Genomic DNA, 15,697 nt, shown 5'->3' with positions numbered 1-15,697 from the left:
TCATGTCTCAAGAAAAATTAATAAATTACACAGAGTGATTCAACTCAGATATTTCTGGAACCATTTAAAATATTGTAATTCTGTTTTCACCCAGTTGAATTGTGAGAAAGTCTTCACTAAATGACATATATAGTCTTTTCTCATAACTGTATTAATTATAGAGAAATCAATTTTGCTTTTTCAAATGGAACTATATTAATTTCCACTGCTACTACTGTAGTTTGAAAAGAGATTAATTCAACATTATTTCAGTCTTCAACATCCAATTACTAGTTTCAGAGTCATTACAATTCAGAACTTAGGATTTATCTGTTTCAGACATGAAAACAATTGTTGTCTTGTGTGCAAGTGTGTGATTTCATAGTCACATAAGACAGAAACAGGATGTTGTACCACTGTGATACCAGGGGCACAGAGGAACTATATCTTTGATTTTGTCTATGTTATTCATATCCACCAATTGTTGGTCAGTTTGAAAAAAAAAGTATTATGAAAACCAAGAAAAACTGTGTATACTACTACTTAAAGGGTAATACAGAACTTATGCAAAGAGAACAGATGAATTATACAAACTCTACAAGAATGAAGATTCAATGAATCTGAAAAAAATTATACATCTACATATGTCCTCTGCAAACCACTGAGAAGTGCTTGGCTGACTGTATGTTCTGTTTCATTCACATACAGTGTGTGGGAAGAATGCTTGTCTATGTGTCTTTGTGTGCACTGCAATTAGTCTGACCTAGTCTTTGTGATCCTTATGGGAGGGCCACATGCATTCAGCACTTTCTACATCCATCACTTCCTACATTCATCGCTTAAAGTTGGTTGTAGAAACATTGCAGGCAGGTTTCCCCAGGATAGTTTGCATCTATCTTCAAGTGTCGAAACACTGTCCTGTGAGTCAAACAATGTGACCATTCATGTTGCTCTTCTTTGTATCTGTCCTACATGCCCTGTCAGTCCTATACCTAAGGGTCCCACATGCTTTAGCATTATTCTACAATAGGTTGCACGAGTGTTTTGTATGCAGTCTCCTTCGTAGACTGCATTTCCCTACTCTTATACCAACAAACCACAGTCAGCCACCTGCTTTACCTATGACTGAGACTATATGAGCATTCCATTTCATAGTCCCTCAAATTGTTACAATCGGGTATATGTATGAGTCATAGGATACTACATATTTTTGTTTTGTGAAGTGCACTAATTTATTGTTAAAACAAATTTTGGGCTTGCAGCCGGTCATTGTTCAATACCTCGCATGATATTTCAACTGGGCACCTGCCAGTCATCTTCAGATGAGCTGTCGCAGACTGGCAAAAATGTCCTCCGTTCTGCAGTATATAGTGCACTGTAACTATTGTGCACATGCATCGAAAACTTGATAGATGGACCACACTGCCTGCCAGCAGCACCCTCCATGGTGGAATAGCAGAACTCAGTCGTCCTCTGTGTTGCTCTTTGCCATGGCCGTTGGTGCACTCTGTCATCTTCGATTTGAGCAAAAAGGTTAAAGAACTTAAAAGCTTTGCTCTTTTATCATGCAGCTTCTTGAAAATTCGGATCTGTTAGGCCATCTCCTCCCCGTAAAGGCATCTGATGTGAATTTTAAAATTTTACCAGTGAATTGATTGTTCAAACAAATTTCGGGCTTGCAGCCGGTCATCGTTCAATACCTCATACAATATTTCGACTGGGCACCTGCCAGTCATCTTCAGGTGAGCCATCGCAGATTGGCAAAAACTTCCTCTGTTCTGCAGTATATAGCGCACTTTAACTATTCTGTGCATGTGTCGAGAACTTGATAGATGGACCACACTGCCCGCCAGCAGTGCCCTCCCTGATGGAATAGCGGAACTCAGTTGTCCTCTGCATTGCTGTTTGCAGCGGCTGTTGGTGCATTCTGTCGTCATTCAAGTTTTAAGTTCTTTAACCATTTTGCTCAAATCAAAGACGACAGAGTGCGCCAACGGCCGCCGCAAACAGAAACGCAGAGGATGACTAAGTTCTGCTATTCCACCTGGGAGGGTGCTGCTGGCATGCAGTGTGGTCCATCTATCAAGTTTTCAATGCATGCACAGAATAGTTACAGTGCGCTATATACTGTGGAATGGAGGACATTTTCACCAGTCTGTGATGGCTCACTTAAAAATGACTGGCAGGTTCCCAGTTGAAATATCGTGCAAGGTATTGAACGATGACCGGCTGCAAGCCCGAAATTTGTTTGAACACTCAGTTCACCGGGAAAATTTTAATATTCACAACTGCACAATTTTATTTTTCTAACTATTTAGAGTAGGTTACTTCACTTTGTGCCACTTTGAAATCTTATCAATATTTAGCTGAATAACTGTGCAGCTACTTTCAGAGTTCATGATAGATAACTGAATCATCTGCAGGAATCCAAGACTACTATTAATAATGTTTGCAAGGTCATTAATATACAATACAATCAGCAACTTACTTAAGTTACTCCTACATTTGTTAATGTCCCTCCACCCAAGATAACTTGCTGCATCCCACCCAAAAAAAATCCTCAATCCAGTGACAAATTTCACTTGATGTTCCATACAAACATACTTTTGATAATAAGCATAGATTTTGTAACAAGTCAAATGATTTTTGGAAAATGAGCAATACTGCATCTATGTGACTTTGTTGTTCCACGGCTTTCTGGATGCCATGTGAAAAAAGAGTGAGTCAGGTTTCATATGATTGATGTTTTCCCAATCCATGCTGGTTGCCATTGAAGTGGTCATTCTGTCTGAGCTACTTCAATATGTTTGAACTCAGAATACCTTCTAAGATTCTACAAAAAATAGACGTCAGGGACATTTTACATTAATTTTGTGTATCAGGTGAAAACTAACTTGGTGTACTCCTGGGTTTTCCTTTGTAAAGGAACATTTGAAAATGGAGTTAAGCATTTCTGTTTTAGTTTTCCTGCTCTAAATTTCAGTTCCTGTCTTGTCCATGACTGGCTGGACAGTAACTTTGTTTCCACTAACAACTTACATATGACCACAATTTTTGGATTTTTGATAGACCATTTGCAGCATTCTGCTATGGTAGTCATTGAAGGCTTCATTTACTGCTCTCTAAACAGCCAAACATGTTTCATTCTGTATCTTTCTGTCCATAGCCCTGTGCTTTGTTTTACATCTATTATGCAGTAGTCGTTGTTCTTTTAGAAATTTGTTTGCAGTGATTATGGAGGATCTCTCCCATCATGAATTGTACTACTGGGTACATATCTCTCCACTGCATGGTCAACTATACTTTTAAACTTGAGCCACAGTTCCTCTGCATGTTCCTGTCCTGAGCTAAAAGTTTCAGGTTCATTATTGAGCCATGAGCCTATTGCTTCTGTATCTAGTTTGCTGAACATATAAATCTTCCTATTTGTTTTAGTTGCCGTTTTGTTGTTATTGCTGCTACAACTGCCTCGTGGTCAATGATACCATTTTTGAAGTAGAAATCCTCAAGAAATTCAGGTCTATTTGTTGCCATTAGATTAAATACATTTTCATCATGAGAGGGGCTGTGGACTATCTGTTACAGGTAATTTTCAGAAAACGCATTTAATAATGTTTCACACATGCCACTACCAAAATTGCAATTATTCCAGTTGATTAGTGGATGATTAATGTCTCCTTTAACGATTACAGTATGTTTGGAGAACTCTTGTACTAATGAGCTCAGGTTTTCTCTGTCACATTTGGAGGCGAGTCTGGTGGTCAACAGACGGATCCAGTAATGTGCCCATCCCTGATACTAAGACTTACCAAAATAATCTCCCATGCAGTTTCAATTTCTATCTCAGTGTATTTGAATTTCTTGTATACTGCAACAAATATACACCACCACCATTTCCCATTTGCCTATCCTTTCAATATACACTAAAATTTTTCCCAAATATTTCACTGCTGTCAACTTCATGTTTTAATCAGCTTTCTGTACTCAGTATTATGTGAGGTTCACTTCTTTTCAGAAGTGCTACAAACTATGGCACATTGTTGCGAATGCTTCAGCAATTAAGCACTAGGATTTGAATACTCTCATCTGTGGGAGGCATTTCTTTGAATCTTACACTGGTACTATGGGGCCCCTTGTAGTTATTGTTATCTATAATGGATTAAGAGTTGTCTAATCTAGAAATTCCTCGTGTGCACCCCATATACAGCCAGTTACCCGTGTAGCAGCTTCTGACATGTAATGTGGACACCTGATGCATTTAGGAGGACTCTACAGGTCTTAACCCTGTGGCAAAAGTCTAGGAAGTCCCAGCCTAGCTCATCACAGAACCTACCCTGTCTCTGGTTCAAGCTTTCCACTTGGCTCATAACCAGATGGCCATGATCTATTCTGGAGATAATGCTGCAGATTGTCAACTTCGCTGAAACTCCATGAGCAAGGACAGTATTCTCAACCTTCTCAGCCAGTCACTGGAATCATTCAAGTATGACCTCAGAGATCAGATGACAGGCATAGTTTGTCCCAAAGTACACCGTGATCTGCAGGTGGTTACATGCTGTTCCCTCAATGATTGCCTGAATAGCCTCTTCAACATGTCGAATGCGGCCCCCAGGTATTCACAATGAGTGCACAATGTTCCTTCCCATCCACTGCTGCCATTTCCCTAAAAGGTTTCATTACTCTGTGTATGTTTAAGCTGCTAGTGGTTAACTCATCCTTACCCTTTAGTTTTTGCTTCCCCTTGGCATAGGACACAGCATGTTTCCTAACAGGTGAAGTGAGTCTCACTGGATCAGGTTTTGTTTTAGGGAAATTGCAGACAGCACTTCAAACTTGTTAGTTAGGGGCATTGGTGTAACATCCTGAGTTATCTCTAGTTTCTGTCACTTCTGTATATATTTTGTTCAGTTAGGTTAGAATTTAATGGGCCCTGATAACTTTGCTGTTGAGCGCCCACAATCAAACCACCCCCACCTAGAATTTAATCACAGTCAGAATTTTCGTAAAATTGGATATAAGACACACAACTTGGTTAGTGAAATGACAAATGTATATCTCATTCTATGCTACACATCAGCCTATTGTGACAGTTGTATTTTCGTGTTAAATTTCATTGGCTTTGCCAACTTACTAGCAAATTGTAAAATTCCAGTGTAACCTACATCTTGAGCTATGGTAGAGGTCAGTCAGGCAAGACATCTAGTTTTTGTCATTCACCTGTGTTGGCTTCACTGAAATTATTACACTCCAACCTGACCTAGACCTCAGGCTACGGGTCCACATGAGCCTTCCGTATTGCCAGGCAGCTTTGAACCATAACGTAATACTGTTGTGTTGGGTGATGTCAATTCTTAACAAACTTATGCTCCTAATTTAATGTTACCTTTTGTTGTTCTAGTAACGAACAAAAACACTGACTAATTTACATGTACTTGGAATAATTTATGAATACATTTTCCTTTTGAGTATAAAATTCTTGCCTGGTGTGCTACTTGCTTTGAGAGATTGATATTGAGTTTGTGTTATAGTGATATTAACTATTAATCCTTTGTTTCATTTCAATACTGTGTTTCATGAATTGTGATAATTTTTGTGTATCATTTCGTATTACTTTGGGGGTTTTTCTGCTGCTGCCAGTTTTCTGTTTTTCACTTTTTTTATCAGTATGGGCATCTTGAGTTACAGAGGCCAAATGATGTTTTTGGTAACATGTTTTCTTAGTTCTTGCGAGTTTTGGCTATGTGTACTAGTATCGCCTTTTTGTACTGCTAATGGTTCTTGGCCTTTTGTATTGGTAGCGGTCCCTTTAAGTTGGGTTATAGAGGTCAAGTGATATTTTTGATAAGGCTCCAGTTACAGATGGTTTGCACTAATTTAGTGTTCTTTGTATCTTTGAAACAAACCGTTGTATCATATTTCTCTTGATGTAGCCTTGGGAATGGGTAATATTATTGGTTGCCGTTTTGAAAACATATTTGTGTTCACATTGGGCTTACTATTATGCTATTGGTCATGGCTGACATGTGGTATCGGTGGCTCTGTTCAATCAGTTCAGTCATTAAGCATATATAGTGTTTTTCTGTTCACCACCTAATAAGTAAGTCAATAACCAAGCTGGCTGGTGTGGCCGAGCGGTTCTAGGCGCTTCAGTCTGGAACCGCCCGACCGCTCCGATCGCAGGTTCGAATCCTGCCTCAGGCATGGATGTGTGTGATGTCCTTAGGTTAGTTAGGTTTAAGTAGTTCTACGTTCTAGGAGACTGATGATCTCAGATGTTAAGTCTTATAGTGCTCAGAGTCATTTGAACCATTTTCAATAACCAACCTTAAAATCCGTTATAACCAAATTAGCATACATTATTCTGGCACTCTCCATATCAACAACAAAATGTAATCAATTCGCTTCTGCCAAAAGACATCATCACTGGCTGTCGATAATATCACTTGATTAGCTACGAATTATCAACATTACAAGCACGGCAAATGCTGCTGTCACCTTAAATGCACTTAAACCGTAGCGTTAATTAAAGATAAATGCAGACAATGCAAGCTCCTGTTAAAAGAAAAAAAACTAATTTGACACAGTATGCTTTATATTTGAAGTAACCGTAAATCACAAAACTGTTTTACTAAGACATATATTATCCACGATATTCACGAAAATAAACATTTGCAAGTCCGAAATTTCTAAAAAAAAAAATAATAAATAAAAAAATTGTTATGTGATGAAACTAGAGTGTGATTGGTTTTGAGCTGGCCATTGTGGCCGAGCGGTTCTAAGCACTTCAGTCTGGAACCGCGCGACTGCTACGGTCGCAGATTCGAATCCTACCTTGGGAACGGATGTGTGATGTCCTTAGGTTAGTTAGGTGTAAGTAGTTCTAAGTTCTAGGGGACTGATGACCTCAGATGTTAAGTCCCATAGTGCTCAGAGCCATTTGAACCATTTGATTGGTTTTGAACGGGGATAAAGTGGCCAAAATTTGAAAATACACAATACTGGCATTTCACAATACATACGAGTTTTGTCACAGTCAATGAATGATTATGTGAAAACTACATGAACAGTTGATTGTTATCCAGAATTTCGAATCGGATCAGTCTCGACACTCAGGTCTCACTCAGAGGAAAATACAGAGGTTGACTAATACAATTCTGTTAGTAAAAGCGTCAACTGCACAGATTTGTTTCTGAGCTGAATTTGTAACAGTTTCCACAGTGGGGTGCCAAAGATGAATACTGCAGCATTAGTTGATCACAGTGAAAATTTCGAAAATAATGGGGCACCACAAAGGACGTCTTCCTGTTGCACATTTTATTGATTGTCATTGGAAGGGTACTGGAATACTACGCAGAGGGTACAAACAAAGCCTATAACAAAGGGGGCAAACGAAATAAGGTATTATGGCAGCTGCTGCCAATAATTCATGTTATAGCTCCAAAGAAATCGTGAGTGTCTCTAGAATAAGTCAGCCCGACATTGTTGGAATTTTGAATGCAATGAACTTCCATTCGTACCGTGAGGTATTATATCAACAGATTAATAAGCGGGACTGTTCAAGATGCGTGGAATTCTGTTGCTTGGTTCTAATGGGAAATCAGGATGATATTGGTAGGTTCTTTTTTTAAATAATTCTGGTTGCTGCTGAAGTTACCACTGAAAATTATGGAAAGTTGAAGAAACAGGCATTTCAAGCCATAGATTATCGATTATCTTCTGTGACAAAGTGTCAGCATTGTAAATTGAAATAAATGAATGTGTTATTAAAGGACAGAGCTAGATATTGTGTACACATTTTGTCGCTTGTGATAATTTAAATCATTTGGTCGTTCCAATTCATTAGGTGCTTATTTTCATTCTTACTAACAAAGAGATAGAGGGGCTGGCCAGTACTTACCTCAGCTCAGTACAGCCGATAGATACACATAAAACAGAACTGAAAATTTACATTCCTAGCTTTCGGAACAAATGTTCCTTCATCAGGGAGGAGAGAGGGGAAAGAAAGGGAAGAAGGGAAAGGAGATTCAGTTACTCACAACCCAGGTTATGAAGCAACAGGGAAAGGAAAATGGGAGGGTAGCAAGGATGGAGGCATGGTTGTCCTTGTCCTTGCTACCCTCCCATTTTCCTTTCCCTGTTGCTTCATAACCTGGGTTGTGAGTAACTGAATCTCCTTTCCCTTCTTCCCTTTCTTTCCCCTCTCTCCTCCCTGATGAAGGAACATTTGTTCCAAAAGCTAGGAATGTAAATTTTCAGTTCTGTTTTATGTGTATCTATCGGCTGTACTGAGCTGAGGTAAGTACTGGCCAGCCCCTCTATCTCTTTGTTAGTATTTGTTTCACATCTTTATATGAGATTTTCCATTAATTATTTTCATTCTTAGTGAGTTTGAGATATTTTGGAAGATCTGATTTTTATTCTTGACAATTTTAAATTTTTGGTTTTCATTTGTAGATATGGATTTATCTATTCATGTGAACATGGACGATTTAAAGGAGGTTTTAGATGTAGATACGTTGCCTACGATTCTTTTCTTGCAATTACATGGGCTTATGGCTGATAATGTTCATTGTGAGTACGTCGAACTAATGTGGCTGATTAGTGTTTCATCGCATCGTACTCATGATGAGGTGTATCAAAGATCGATTCTGGTGTTCAATTCGAAGAGGAACATGATTTGAGAAATAGAAGGTGGCCTTGAGAGATATCACAAAGATTACATACTGTTGGTGTTTGAGGAATCCTGTGTAGTTATGTGTTCATGAATGTTGCATGAGTGAGCTTACCTTTCTTGAATGGTATTCTTTTTGTAGGGAAGCTTGTTGGGAATATTAAAGCATAGAGTGTCACTGTCGAAACATGGGGTCAATTCTAGTGTCCGATTTCACCCGTCGGCTTTCACCAATGACATGTGACATTATTTTGTTTGTGTCGCAGATTGTGGTCAATGAAACTTAAATGATTTCTCTGGATTTCCTCGCTACGCGCGTATATTAAAAATTCGTTGTACATTGTTTTGTTTTCATATCGTAATTTGTTTTCGGCATCTTTTGTTGATGAAAGTAGTCATGATTTTTAAGATATTGGTTTCTCACGCAATTACTTTTCATTATGGGTGAGTAAGTTGTGTTTACAGCGAAAATTATCCTTATGAAAATGACTGTCCGTAAATCAACTATAAGATTTTTGCAATCATTGGGCATTACTGCAGAATTTTGCAAGTGCCGTGTTTGTGGAAATTATATGCTTTTGACAAAGGTTCCATCATCACGAACTTCCGACAAATACATATTGAGGTGCAGAAAAAATAATATATGGAAGTCTATATGCAGGGGGACCTGGTTCGAAAGATAGAGGCTGAATTTAGAAGTAATAGTCCCCATGAACCATAGACCTTGCCGTTGGTGGGGAGGCTTGCGCGCCTCAGCGATACAGATGGCCGCACCATAGGTGCAACCACATAGAGGTATCTGTTGAGAGGCCAGACAAACGTGTGGTTCCTGAAGAGGGGCAGCAGCCTTTTCAGTAGTTGCAGGGGCAAGGGTCTGGATGATTGACTGACCTGGCCTTGCAACATTAACCAAATCGGCCTTGCTGTGGTGGTACTGCGAACGGCTGAAAGCAAGGGGAAACTACAACCATAATTTTTTCCGAGGGCATGCAGCTTTACTGTATGATTAAATGATGATGGTGTCCTCTTGGGTAAAATATTCTGGAGGTAAAATAGTCCCCCATTTGGATCTCCGGGTGGGGACTACTCAGGAGGACATCGTTATCAGGAGAAAGAAAACTGGTGTTCTACGGATCAGAGTGTGGAATGTCAGATCCCTTAATCGGGCTGGTGGGTTAGAAAATTTAAAAAGGGAAATGGATAGGTTAAAGTTAGATATAGTGGGAATTAGTTAAGTTCGGTGGCAGGAGGAACAAGACTTTTGGTCAGGTGAATACAGGGTTGTAAATACAAAATCAAATAGGGGTATTGCAGGAGTAGGTTTAATAATGAATAAAAAATAGGAGTGTGGGTAAGCTACTAGAAACAGCATAGTGAATGCATTATTGTGGCCAAGATAGACACGAAGCCCACACCTACCGCAGTAGTACTAGTTTATATGCCAACTAGCTCTGCAGATGACGAAGACATTGATGAAATGTATGATGATACAAAAGAATTATTCAGATAGTGAAGGAAGACAAAAATTTAATTGTCATGGGTGACTGGAATTCGATAGTAGGAAAAGGAAGAGAAGTAAATGCAGTAGATGAATATGGAATGGGGGTAAGAAATGAAAGAGGAAGCCGCCTGCTAGAATTCTGTACAGAGTATAACATAATCATAGCTAACACTTGGTTCAAGAATCATTAAAGAAGGCTGTATACATGGAAGAGGACTGGAGATACTGGAAGGTTTCAGATAGATTATATAATGTTAAGACAGAGATTTAGGAACCAGGTTTTAAACTGTAAGACATTTCCGGGGCAGATGTGGACTCTGACCACAATCTATTGGTTATGAACTGTAGATTGAAACTGAAGAAACTGCAAAAAGGTGGGAATTTAAGAAGATGGGACCTGGATAAACTGAAAGAACCAGAGGTTGTACAGAGTTTCAGGGAGAGCATAAGGGAACAATTGACAGGAATGGGGGAAAGAAGTACAGTAGAAGAAGAATGGGTAGCTCTGATGGATGAAGTAGTGAAGGCAGCAGAGGATCAAGTAGGTAAAAAGACGAGGGCTAGTAGAACTCCTTGGGTAACAGAAGAAATATTGAACTTAATTGACAAAAGGAGAAAATATAAAAATGCAGTAAATGAAGCAGGCAAAAAGGAATACGGACGTCTCAAAAATGAGATTGACAGGAAGTGCAAAATGGCTAAGCAGGGATGGCTAGAGGACAAATGTAAGGATGTAGAGGCTTATCTCACTAGGGGTAAGATAGATACTGCCTACAGGAAAATTAAAGAGACCTTTGGAGGAAAGAGAACCACTTGTATGAATATCAAGAGCTCAGATGGAAATCCAATTCGAAGCAAAGAAGGGAAAGCAGAAAGGTGGAAGGAGTATATAGAGGGTCTATACAAGGGCGATGTACTTGAGGACAATATTATGGAAATGGAAGAGGATGTAGATGAATATGAAATGGGAGATACGATACTGAGTGAAGAGTTTGACAGAGCACTGAAAGACCTAAGTCGAAACAAGGCCCCAGGAGAGACAACATTCCTTTAGAACTACTGATGGCCTTGGGAGAGCCAGTCCTGACAAAACTCTACCATCTGGTGAGCAAGATGTATGAGACAGGCGAAATACACTCAGACTTCAAGAAGAATATAATAATTCCAATCACAAAGAGAGCAGATGTTGACAGATGTGAAAATTACTGAACTATCAGTTTAATAAGTCACAGCTGCAAAATAGTAACACGAATTCTTTACAGACGAATGGAAAAACTAGTAGAAGCCGACTTCGGGGAAGATCAGTTTGGATTCCGTAGAAATATTGGAACACGTGAGGCAATACTGACCTTACGACTTATCTTAGAAGAAAGATTAAGGAAAGGCAAACCTACACTTCTAGCATTTGTAGACTTAGAGAAAGCTTTTGTCAATGTTGACTGGAATACTCTCTTTCATATTCTAAAGGTGGCAGGGGTAAAATACAGGGAGCAAAAAGGATATTTACAATTTGTACAGAAACCAGATGGCAGTTATAAGAGTCGAGGGGCACGAAAGGGAAGCAGTGGTTGGGAAGGGAGTGAGACAGTGTTGTAGCCTCTCCCCGATGTTATTCAATCTGTATATTGAGCAAGCAGTAAAGGAAACAAAAGAAAAAGTTTGAGTAGGTATTAAAATCCATGGAGAAGAAATAAAAACTTTGAGGTTCGCCGATGACACTGTAATTCTATCAGAGACAGCAAAGGACTTGGAAGAGCAGTTGAATGGAATGGACAGTGTCTTGAAGGGAGGATATAAGATGAACATCAGCAAAAGCAAAACGAGGATAATGGAATGTAGTCGAATTAAGTCGGGTGATGCTGAGGGAATTAGATTAGGAAATGAGACACTTAAAATAGTAAAGGAGTTTTGCTATTTGGGGAGCAAAATAACTGATGATGGTCGAAGTAGAGAAGATATAAAATGTAGACTGGCAATGGCAAGGAAAGCGTTTCTGAAGAAGAGAAATTTGTTAACATTGAGTATAGATTTAAGTGTCAGGAAGTCATTTCTGAAAGTATTTGTATGGAGTGTAGCCATGTATGGAAGTGAAACATGGATGATAAATAGTATGGACAAGAAGAGAATAGCTTTTGAAATGTGGTGCTACAGAAGAATGCTGAAGATTAGATGGGTAGATCACATAACTAATGATGAAGTATTGAACAGAATTGGGGAGAAGAGGATTATGTGGCACAACTTGACAAAAACAAGGGACCGGTTAGTAGGGCATGTTCTGAGGCATCAAGGGATCACAAATTTAGCATTGGAGGGCAGCGTGGAGGGTAAAAATCGTAGAGGGAGACCAAGAGACAAATACACTAAGCAGATTCATAAGGATGTGGGTTGCAGTAAGTACTGGGAGATGAAGAAGCTTGCACAGGATAGGGTAGCATGGAGAGCTGCATCAAACCAGTCTCAGGACTGAAGACCACAACAACAACAATCAGTATTCTTGTAAATTCGTCATGCATGAAGCAGGAGTTTCATGTAGCTCTGTAATTTACTGGTTATCATTTTGTAGAGAAGTCTATGAGGAATTTTTAGAGTATAGGGGATCAATTGGGGGGGGGGGGGGGGGCGGGTTACAGTTCAAGTAGGCAAGTCACATTTTGGAAAGAGAAAGCATGAAAAAGGGGCATGAGGTTGTTGGGCTTTGGGCTTTTGGAGTAGTGGTTTCTGGAGGGGATTGTGCTGATGTATTTAGGGTAGTACCAAACCATACAAAGGAAGTGTTGACATCTTTAATAGAAGAATATGTGGAAGAAGGTTCCATGGTCATGTCGGATGGGTTTGCTTCGTACAAGGGATTGGGTTAAAGGGGTTGTCCTAATTTGGTCGTGAATCACAATATTCAGTTTAAAGATTACAAGATGGGGGCATGTACGTACCAATACTATCGAGTGGTATTGAGGGGCTGTAAAATGTATTGTCGGGTGGGGAAAGAGAATGATTTCAGTGTTGCAAGGTCATTTTGATGAATACTGTTGGAGGAAGAGTATTCCTAAATATTATTGTGTATTTCTTGTACTTATGAAAATATTCAGCAAAATGTACAAGTCTCGTTTTTTTAGTTATTTTACGTTGCGTTTTTTTCTGTTACTGTACTGTGGGTTTGCTACTTTTTTGGTTTCTCTGAGAGGTGGTTTTTCTGTCGTTTAATATTTTTTTCATTACAATGGTGGGGTGAGGGGTGTTGTTGTGTCTTGTGCCGGGGGGTGCTATGTGACTGACTTGTCATATCATTTTTTTATTATTATAAAATTTTGCTTCTGGTTGAGGGTGGGTGGTGGGGAAGAACTGATTTGGGTGGTGCCTCTTTAGTGCTTGGCAGTTTGTGATTCTTATTAATTTTTTGATTAGTTATTCTGAATTTTGCGTATTTCGTTATAGTTTGACCTCCTAACATTACTATTTTTGTTATGTCCTTATTTTATTCTTCTTGTCAGCCTAGAGAGATCTTTCATTCCTTTGGAAGTTCATATGTGGTAAGTTTCTTTTTATGTAGCCACTGTTATGTTTTCCTTTTCGATGTTTTTACAATACTTCTCTTAATTTAATGTTCATTCCTGATGTGTCAATTTTAGTGAGTGTTATTGCTCCAGTTACAAATGAAATGTGATTAGTTTAAACTTTAGATTATGCTGGGTATACATGAATTATCTAACACAAATTCTTTACAGATGAATGGAAAAACTGGTTGAAGTCGACCTCGGGGAAGATCAGTTTGGATTCTGTAGAAATGTTGGAACACGGGAGGCAATACTGACCCTATGACTGATCTTAGAAGCTAGAGGAAGGAAAGGCAAACCTAAGTTTTTGGCATTTGTAGACTTAGAGAAAGCTTTTGACAATGTTGACTGGAATACTCACTTTCAAATTCTGAAGGTGGCAGGGGTCAAATACCGGGAGTGAAAGCCTATTTACAATTTGTACAGAAACCAGATGGCAGTTATAAGAGCCAAGGGTCATGAAAGGGAAGCAGTGGTGGGGAAGGGAGTGAGACAGGGTTGTAGCCTATCCCCGATGTTATTCAATCTGTATATTGAGCAAGCAGTAAAGGAAAGAAAAGAAAAATTTGGAGTAGGTATTAAAATCCATGGAGAAGAAATAAAAACTTTGAAGTTTGCCAAAGTCATTGTAATTCTGCCAGACAGCAAAGGACCTGGAAGAGCAGTTGAATGGAATGGACTGTGTCTTGAAAGGAAGATATAAGATGAACATCAACAAAAGCAAAATGAGGATAATGGAATGTAGTCAAATTAAATCAGGTGTTGCTGAGGGCAATGAGACACTTAGAGTAGTAGATGAGTTTTTCTATTTGGGGAACAAAATAACTGCTGATGGTCGAAGTAGAAAGTATATAAAATGTAGATTAACAATGGCAAGGAAAGAGTTTCTGAAGAAGAGAAATTTGTTAACATCGAGTATAGATTTAAGTGTCAGGAAGTCTTTCCTGAAAGTACTGTATGGAGTGTAGCTGTGTATGGAAGTGAAACATGGATGATAAAATAGTTTAGACAAGAAGAGAATAGAAGCTTTCGAAATGTTGTGCTACAGAAGAATGCTTAAGATTAGATGGGTATATCACGAAAATAATGAGTTGGTACTGAATAGAATTGGGGAGAAGAAAAATTGTGGCACAACTTGACTAGAAGAAAGAATGGGTTGGTAGGACATGTTCTGAGGCATCAAGGGATCACCAGTTTAGTATTGGATGGTAGAGTGGAGGGTAAAAATAATAGAGGGAGACGAAGAGATGAATACACTAAGCAGATTCAGAAGAATGTTGGTTACAGTAGGTATTTGGAGATGATGAAACTTGCACAGGATAGAGTAGCATGGAGAGCTGCATCAACCAGTCTCTGGACAGAAGACCACAACAACAATCTGCACTGTTGACTTTTGTTGTAATGGTTTCATTTCTGTCATTTGATTTTAAATTTGCCTTAATTTACACAGTGTTCATTTTTCCCCTTCATTCCATTCGTAAGTGGAGCAATGCAAGCAGTATTTTGTTTTGTATACATGAATTATTGTTTCACTGTTGACTTTTGTTGTAATGGGTTTATTTCTGTCAGTTGACTTTTAGATTTGCCTTACTTTACTCAGTGCTCGTTCTTTCTCGTCTTTCCTTTGTTTTTCATTGCCTTCCAAGTCGCAAACGCTCCAACATCCAAGCAACACTGTATCAAAGGTCTGGACCGTGGCCAACATACGGCTATGAAATTGCGCTTACTGTTGGGGCAACGTCTGATGCCCTAAATTCATTTCACCTATAGTTATTATTCACTGTTGACATTTCCTCCCCATTTAAAAAATATTCTGGCTAGAGCAGCCAGAAATGTGATATGTAAGTGAATTTTGTGTGTATGAATGTGTAGGTGTGGTATGCTTCCTTTCTGAAGAAGGCTTTGGCTGAAAATTTATCGTCGTGCCTGCCTTGTGCTCGGTGTGTGATTAGCAATCTATCCATGTCACAGTATAGTTATTCCATCATGAAGTTC

At 39.0% G+C, this 15,697-nt stretch overlaps 1 protein-coding gene across 5 annotated transcripts in view; it reads left to right on the top strand.

Annotated features, from left to right (window-relative positions):
• Positions 1–15,697, top strand: part of LOC126263086 (hydroxylysine kinase) — a 217,112-nt gene that overhangs the window by 167,334 nt on the left and 34,081 nt on the right. The window lies entirely within an intron of this gene.

Source organism: Schistocerca nitens, chromosome 6 (genome assembly GCF_023898315.1).
Source record: "Schistocerca nitens isolate TAMUIC-IGC-003100 chromosome 6, iqSchNite1.1, whole genome shotgun sequence".
In the NCBI taxonomy this organism is placed as follows: domain Eukaryota; kingdom Metazoa; phylum Arthropoda; class Insecta; order Orthoptera; family Acrididae; genus Schistocerca; species Schistocerca nitens.
The sequence above is the reverse complement of the archived record's forward strand: the minus strand, read 5'-3'. Positions and strand labels throughout refer to the sequence as shown.